This window comes from Mangifera indica, chromosome 8 (assembly GCF_011075055.1).
Source record: "Mangifera indica cultivar Alphonso chromosome 8, CATAS_Mindica_2.1, whole genome shotgun sequence".
NCBI lineage: Eukaryota > Viridiplantae > Streptophyta > Magnoliopsida > Sapindales > Anacardiaceae > Mangifera > Mangifera indica.
Window position 1 is genome coordinate 14,454,906 of NC_058144.1, and position 9,078 is coordinate 14,463,983.

Genomic DNA, 9,078 nt, shown 5'->3' on the forward strand with positions numbered 1-9,078 from the left:
CCTATTCCCCTACCAGATCTTTAATTATAATGAAATTGATTAAGTTGATTACACCTCTTGCAGCTTTGCCAATACTTTAATAAAGGTAGAGGTAGCACATTTACGCCTTATTGATATGATTAATTTGAACCATGATAATTTATATTAAAATTAACTTTGAACCCAGTTGGATGATTATAAGGGCAAAGACTTAAGATGAGACAATGGTGAGAAAAACCCTATTGAATATATTAAGTGAACAATTATTTGAGAACCTAATGTAATAGATCGTGCCTACCTTTTCTATGGCAATATTAAGAATAAAATCTCAGCCAACCCTTGCAAAACATTTCTCGAATCGGTGGAAAGGATCATAATATAGATGCATATAATATTTCAGTATAACTATTGACACGCAATGTCCGTACACGAACAAGATCCATAGCAAATGCTTTTATGGGAATTTGGTGCGCCCCATTATTGAGTTATAGACAAGTTTCAATGGATATATATATATATGTTTGTATGTATGTATGTATCCAATGAAAAAGATAAAAGAGAATCGACGAGCCATACAGGAGAACATGCATGTATGTTCCCCTCTCATGATGTTGGATCCTACATTACATGTAATATTATCATCCTTTTAAATTTATACCATCTATATGATTAAAAAATATTTTTCTCAAACGAATACAAATGTATTCGTCTAATCATAAAAATCATGTGTATGATTGAATGGATGTCCTTTTAATATATGATATATAGATAATGAAAACATTAGAAGATTAAGAAGAAGAGCATGTTAGGATTGATGGAGGAGATAAGCTTTTGTGGGTGAATGAAGTGAGGAAAGTGTGTCGGTGGGGAGGGTCATAGTAAAACTCTTTGTGAGTTGGGATTGTCGAGTGAAGTGAGCCCTTCAGAGTAATCGACTAATTCTAGAAGTTGTATTGTATGTTGATAGTGATGGCCTTTTTTCATTTTAGTTTCTATCGAGGATGCTAATGTGTAATACTAGTAACAGAGACGAAGTGATAATTAAGATTGAAATTAAACCAAAGTGTTAATTATGGTCAACTTTTACATTTCAACCAAATAATAAATCATACTGCAGAGTTGTTGATAACTTTAATATATATTTCATCTCACCGTCACCCTTTTACAAGTATAAAGTGAAGACATGGTTTATCTTTTCAAATTAGCCTAATCTCTCAATTAATAGCCGAAAAAGGGAGCTCTAATTCTAAGTAATACCAATATAAAAAATAGTTTCCTTTTTGGAGTCAATTGACACTATGTAGACCTTGAACATAAAGTGGACAAATTTGTAAGCAAAATGAAAATTTTGAAATTGCTTTGACAGCTTGAAGCAAAAAGAAACAAAGAAGAATGCACTTCCCAGAAATTACCATAGATGTGGATCATTTGTCATTTGACTAGGAGATAATTACGTAGGATGCAGCGAAACTCAAAAGTTAAACCCATTTTCTCTAACAGTCTCCGAGTCTGGCTTGATAAAAATGGTAAGAAAATACGCAATTTCTTCTTTGAAATCGAAATGAGGTTAGATTTAATCAAATTCCAAGAAATTCTTTTGAAGCTACTTTCTTTAATGAATGTGTACTGAGAGAAAAGAGTTGGATAATTTCAAGAAAATGTAGCCTTTTATAAAGAGACAGAGAGGTGTGCTAGCGTGAGATAAAAAGGGAGTTACTAAGTTGATCATGGCGTATGTGTAACTGTGCTGGGTGTGTTGGTGGTCCGAAACCAAAACACAAAAGGAAAAGAGCCAAGAAGAAATATCAAAGTGAAATAAAATTGTCAACGGTTATTAAAAAGATGCTAAATTACAAGTGTTAAAGCTTTATAAATTTCTGTGCACGTCCCCATGTCACACAGCCTCCTTTTAGTTGGCAGCAGCAGCAGCATTAGCCTCAACCTGCAACAATAATAACATCAAATAATTTGATTTGGGTAATGCTCTTCATATTACTTTTGTCTCCGTGACCCACTAGTTCATCCATATTGACCCTTCATCAAGAGCTCATACACAGTTGAAGATGGATTTTGTGATAAAGAGAACAAGGGATTTTCTTTATTGTGAAAACTAATTGGTATATTCAGGAAGAGCATAGGGATTAATGAAAGGAGGAGGTATAAGAATATGAATATCCCAGCTTTTAGAAAGTAGATGTAAGTATGCATAGTTTAATGTACAATATATGCCAATTGCCTAGTAAGAAAGACACCCTCTTTTTATCTAACACTCACAACCAGACAAACAAAAAGCTTCTCTTCTATTTCCTTTTTCCTTTACTTTTCTTTCTCAACAATCAACATATACTTATACTTCCTTCCTGCTCAAGTTATCTTTCACCAGGGAATCTCATCCCAATAAACCCTTCCTTTTCTTTCTTTTGTTCCTTCAATCCCTCATTATTACCCAAACCCTTCCTTTCTCTCCGGTTTTCTTCTTTCTCCCTTGCTGCTCCTAATCCCCATATATCACTTTTTCTACAACACTCTTTGAGCATCATCACTGAAATTTGAATGAACAAAAAACAAATATGTATTCTACTTATATTGCATTAAACACAATCTCTCTGATCTTGTTTAGCTTAAGACACCTAGTCTAAAACTCAAGTATTCTACTCTAAATAAGGGTAATTCCTAAATATTTGTCAAGCATATTAAACAATATAATTGAGCTAAATTAACATCTTGTTGATGAAAATTAAGGAACATTGCTTGGTTCTGGCTACATCATATACTGCTTTTTGAAGAGCTACTGATACAAACAAATCAGAATTTATTCCTTTAATGAGGCAATATGCAAGGGCTCTTGATATAACACATGGCATATCGAACAAGGCGATAAAAAGTAGAGTTTCAAATTTTGAACTAAACACAAGTTTAAAACAATTAAATTGAATTACATTTCCAGTAAAAAAAAAATATGGACCTGATATCTGCTGAGGTATGCAGCATGATCAAAAGCCATACTGAATCCTTCTTTACAAAATGTGGATGACTCACATGTAAAAGTACCGATTGAGACAGAAAGCTTCTGCTATGACAATGGCATCAATTTACTATCTTGATATCATCGGCGGGACCAATTTCTTTAAAGAAGTCTGTGTCAAAGAAAACAAATTCAGTCCATGAGCTTTGCCAAATCAAAAAATTTACTCCCAAGTACTTATCCAAGACACTTTGTAATGCCTGCAACAAGAAACAGTAATTATGAAATTTATATTTTATAAACCACAATATGATACCCCATTATTCATCAAGATATTCAAATGTCTGGATAATTTTATTTCAGATGGATTATGAGATATTTAACATGTTCGAACTTATTCATGGATCACCACAGCAAATGAAGAGTCCACATGCATATTCTCCATGGACACAAAGCTCCTTGATCATATACAGCTTTGCAACAAAAGCAGAAGCAAATAAACCAAGGTGCACATGCCCACTATGGAGATGACTGACAACAATGACCATAATAACATTTTTTGACATAATGACGATAATGAGTGATGACAATGACAATTATGACCCGATGATGATGATGACAGTTACAGAATGATAATTATGACCAAATGATGATACAAAAAAATGCAAACCACAAAAGAGAGCAAAGACTACTAGAGAAAAGTTGAAAAGATTGTCATTTGGGGAAATTCAATGTTTTGAAAGTTGAAATAAGGTAAAAAAAACATAATGTGCAAGATCCAAATTAACGAAACAAAACCACAGTATGATGTGATAAAATTACAGGGCAAAACAATCTAACAAAATCTAGAATACTAAGATCATTGGGCTAACTTGATTGGATGCCAGCCACATGGATCTGGCATTACCAGCATAAATTTATACATCAACACATATCTAATATGACCTTTTATGCAGAGATGTCATGAATGATATGATAGCATCATGATACTATATGTAATGTTCATGACATTTGTCATGTGACCTTTCATAATGAGATGTCATGAATAATATAATAGCATTATGCAATATTCCTACATGGCATTTGTCATGTCAGAGCTTAGATTATTGATGTAGAAAATTTTAATGAGAATATTATTGTTCCCAAATTCAACAAGGCTAACTTTGCAATTTTAAGTTTGGTATATATGCCTATAAGGCTTAGAATAAAATATTTTTACCATACATAACCACAATAGATATTAAACATGTATATAAGCCTCTAGATCAGATGGTTAAAAGTGACAATAAACTAGAAACTACTAAACGATCAAATTATGATATCTCAAATCATCTAAATTATCATTATATGACATCAAGGATTTGCAAAGATATTGATCTAACAGAAGATTGGGAGGTTATTATTCATAGAGTACCAATCTCTCCTTCGCTTTTACAAAACTCAAGAGTCCTCCCATCACTAACTAACATGATGGACCAAAAGACTAGATTTTTACCATAAGGGCATATAGTATTGACAATGGATACATGGACATGCAGCCCCCAATCACCCTAAACAAAAAAATGTTGTCCCTTCGACCATCTCTCAGAAAAGAAAAGAAAAGGGAGATAGAGAAAAAAAAGAAAAAAAAAAAAAACTACATACACAGGGTATGAAAGGCATGATTTTCAACAAGCCACAATATTACCTCAAGCACAAATGACTCTTTACCAATTGTGGTTGCATCCATTGCAGCAAACTGGCCATCAAATGCACCATAAAAGATCTTACAGAACTTGTTCCTGCAAGCATAGAAAATAAATAAATAGTGGACCAAAACTTAGAATGCAATATTTTAGAACTTGGAAAAAATTCAACATGAAAATACCCATCTTATTTAGATGTCAAATCATCCATTCCATCAAATTTCCGTGCAAGGACTTCTACCCCAACTGGTGAACGCAAGTGCAGCAGTGGAGCCTCCAAAGTTACTTGGAAAGTTTTGCTGGACCAAATAACATAATGTTATAGATGGGACTTCTTATAAAACTGTGGAAGTAAATGGACAATCATCCATCAATAATTTAAATTATCTGCATTAACAAGCAATAAAATTGAAATTCTTTCCACTAACTCAACACCACCAATTTTTAGATAAAACCACCCGTCTTATAATAATGAAATGGATAACATTACGCTCAAATGTAACAGGATAACTCAAATTTGATTATCACTAAACATAATTAAATCATTTTTCAATTATTAATTACAGAATCAAATAACATGATACTAGGAGTTTAGCCTCAAATATACTCACAAAAAAAAAAAAAAAATTAAAAAAAACACACACACACAGAGTATGTGAATTGATAACTCCTCTCCAACCAGAACTTATCAAAATGATCATCTTGTGATAAGCAGGAAGGAAAATGAATGGAAACAGTAAAGAGTAACATATGTATACAACTAAAACTTCTTGTTACGGCAATAGTAGATCGATAGGGAGCAATTCAAATGCAGAATATAGAATGCAAAGGAAACCAGTAAATGCCGCAATAATGTTATTAACAATTAATCATGATAATACTCTCAATTATTGATTTAAACTTCAAAAACTGTTACCAGTTGAACTCTCCATATACAAATCACTGTCACAGTTCCTAAAAAGCGTGTGCTTCAACAGTCCACAGTATTTTGGCAACTGATCATCCTCCAAGCAAACTAATTTTGTTTGCATAATCTTCCCATACTTGTCTTTCACAATTAGGTTGAATTAGAAGTTGATATGGAGACCGTGGATAGACCTAAATCAGAATCGTTAACTTGATCATAGACTAAAGAAACAGGTTTCTGAAGAGCCTGGAGAGCAAAGGGTCGCAAATCAAGCAACAACCTCCTATGCTGTGGTTCCTTCGCTTGCAGATCTCTTCTTCCATGGACTGGTCCAAACCATGGCTGGTATGATCTGTTAAAAAATTTATCAAGTACAGTAACACCATAATTCGCCACCAGCATTATATTAAATTACGAATTTCCTATTTTTACTTAAAACTAAAACAAATGTAAATGCAAAAGATGGCTTTGTAATTTATATATATAAAAGTTTTCACCACACTCATCAGAAACTGGCCTGCTTCCCCGCTTCTGAGGAGCTTACACGTATGCCTTTTCAGTATCTTTGTAACAGCAGAAGCCTTGTCCAGTATTTGGTTCTGGTGTAATTTCAAATGCAGACATGGCTCACAATGCTAAAAATCATTTCTGAGTGAAAAGAAAAAAGGACCAGGGAAAAAGGCACAGAATCAAGAATTAGATTACCCAATGAAACAAAATAAAGATGCGTAAAGTAATTTTAAATTATTTTTATTAATAAATATGCTTAACACAAAGAGATTTTCATTATAAGTTTGAACTATTTATGGGTCCAAGTAAGTTTAAAAAATCCAGATATAATTTTGTAACGACTTGAAATCCCAAATTTTTCAGAGATAAATTACACCAGCTACATAAATTTCCGTAGAAATGGATAAAATGTTCAGATGTACTGAGCTACTATAACTCAAAAAACACCCAAGCTTCATAAAAACCATTGACAATTAATTTCTGGGACAACACTTTCTTGCCAAACAAACTGTTAATAAGTAGAATACATCGAAAATCCTTTTCCCAGTGGAATTCAAAACGTATAATTTTGTGGAAATCATTGGCAGGGCTCATAATTTTGTTGAAATGAAGTAGAAAGGAGGTAGTCCCAACCAGATTTACCAACTTTATGCAGACTGAAATAAAAGGTCTAAGTGATACACGTACCACTTCCCTGTCTGCCGATCTTCCAAATACAATATTGATTTGATGAGCACAGGAAACATTATGATGAAACATAACTCAAGTTAGTTTGCCTATATATGTAATGCCTGATGAAAATATTCAAACATATAAGGGAAAAAACATTAAAAAAGAGACAACTTAAAACAAATTTCAAAGAACCTTCTTTTTAGTCTGCGCATATAATAAGCTTCCATGTAGTCTGACAAGCAAGACAATATGTTGGGGCGCCACCAAAAGTTAACTGCAGTAGTTATATCATCACCTCTATTTGGTGGAACCTGAACAATTAGAACAAAAATCAATCAGATGATTGTTAGCATATGAGAAAATTATAGGGATTAAGTAATAAATATTCCACAATTAACAAAATTACTTGGACAAACAATAAAAGAACAACTATCATATCCTAAGTAGAATTCAACGAATGACAACAAGTGAGCATACAAACTTAACTTACACAAACAACGGAAATTAAAGCATGATATATATGCTTAACATATCAAGCGTGCAAAAGAGGTGAATAAACATCAATTATATTAAAAAACATCAACCACAACTCAAGTAAACCAATCCATACATAACGATCAAGTGTCTGAAATTGAAATTCAAGTAAATAATGTGATTAATAAATACAATCCCAAACCAGAAAACAAAATAACATAAATGACTAAAAAGCCCTTTCGCGTCATGCAGCTCTCCTCATTGGACCGTTAGCTCCCCACAATGTCACTACTCACTTTGTCTACCCGTAAAACCACAATAAAGGAGCACGTAACACAACATTCAGTAAGTAAGTGACCTTTTAACACCTTACACAAATGATAACTGAACTAGTGTTCCTAATCTGAGTTACATCTTATAAAATGTGGTTAACTCTCAGATGTTTTCTAGCATCCTAGATGTCTATCTAGCTAATATAGTCCATAAGCATTATCATCCCAGATGACTAAGCCTAAGCTTATCTAGACATCTTTGATGCCCTGTGAAATCATATTGAACGATGTCCCAAATGTATACAGCTAGTAGTGCACACAACATCATGATAATATCAGTCAAGATTTAGGCTAACTAAATATTAATACCCTGGTCACACGAGGAAAACTGATCACAATCCCTCCATTTTCATTTATGCACAATTGTGGGAATGTTAACTATTAACTATCCTTGGATAATTCTTACCATAGGTGTGTACATGAAACATTTCGTTGTCCACGTGAGAAACTAACAAGTGCAACTCTCCCTTCCCATGCACAGTTAAAAACTATGAGCCGCTAATGCATCTCAGTGTCAAGTGCATGATACATCTTATGGATATCTAACTCTTTTAGCCCTATTTGCTAACCATCTCAATTCACCTTCAACAAGGCTTTTCTATCTTTATCCCCATTTTAACACACAATATAGGGATAAAATTGTCTTTGAACTACCTTGTATGAGCATGAAAAGCCTTATACACACTTACTTTTACTGGTTATGTATAGGCATACACCCCTTGGTATCATAGTCGTACATCAAAATCGAAAATTTGTCACCATACTTGTTGTCCAATGATAGCATTGTCTTCCCATGGCACTGGGCATTCCGAAAAATTCCAACTCTTCTTTTGACACTCTCTAATCACACTAAAGTCCTTTCTCAACTCTCTATTTTCTCTGGATATAAAAGATGCAAAAGTACTCAATCCAAAATATTGTGCTTCTTTTTATTTTGGCAAAATAACACCTTGAATAGTCATGGAGCCCTCGTGCACGAGTGTAACAGTGGTTTTGTGGCAAAAACCATGATTATCGATCACCAAAAAGTCCTAATCCATGATTTAAACACAATGTACAATCATACACTACCTCATGAACAAGCATACATCATGTTATAATTATTTTTCCTTATTTCTAAGGTGTACGGGCGTGCACCTCCCACATGCACAATCATACCTCATCCAACACTTAGCCAATTTCATGTGTCATGCACAAAATGACCATTCTGCCTTCAGTACACATGTAGGTGTGTACGCTCCTGTAGTGTACGGTTGTACATGTTCACAAAAATTACACATGCAATTCAAAATAAGAGGAAAATAAATAAATACCCTTGAACATATCTGTGGATATTATAGAGATTTTGGTCAACAACTATAAAATATAGTGAAGATAAACTTTGAATACATGTTATGCTTGATGTAGATTCTCTTAAATAAAAATAACGCAAAAATCAACTTCCATGTATAGAATATATAGGTTGATAAGAAAAGGAGGCATTTTGTTTTCCACCTAATATGTCATCAAGACTATAAGCTTTTGAAAATAAAGAATGAAGTTCTAGGTTTAGGA

The 9,078-nt window shown here is 33.4% G+C and overlaps 1 long non-coding RNA gene across 3 annotated transcripts; it reads right to left on the reverse strand.

Moving 5' to 3' along the window:
- Positions 1-1,626: 1,626 nt before the first annotated feature.
- Positions 1,627-6,236, reverse strand: LOC123223186. Of its 3 annotated transcripts, XR_006503764.1 has the most exons (6): positions 6,034-6,236; positions 5,817-5,888; positions 5,546-5,727; positions 4,632-4,928; positions 2,945-3,204; positions 1,627-1,921 (listed from the first exon to the last, which is right to left on the reverse strand). It is a non-coding gene; the product is annotated as an uncharacterized LOC123223186 (long non-coding RNA). The 3 variants fall into 3 exon arrangements; XR_006503763.1 differs by having other exon boundaries at positions 2,945-3,116; positions 5,546-5,888; XR_006503762.1 differs by having other exon boundaries at positions 5,546-5,888.
- Positions 6,237-9,078: the final 2,842 nt, after the last annotated feature.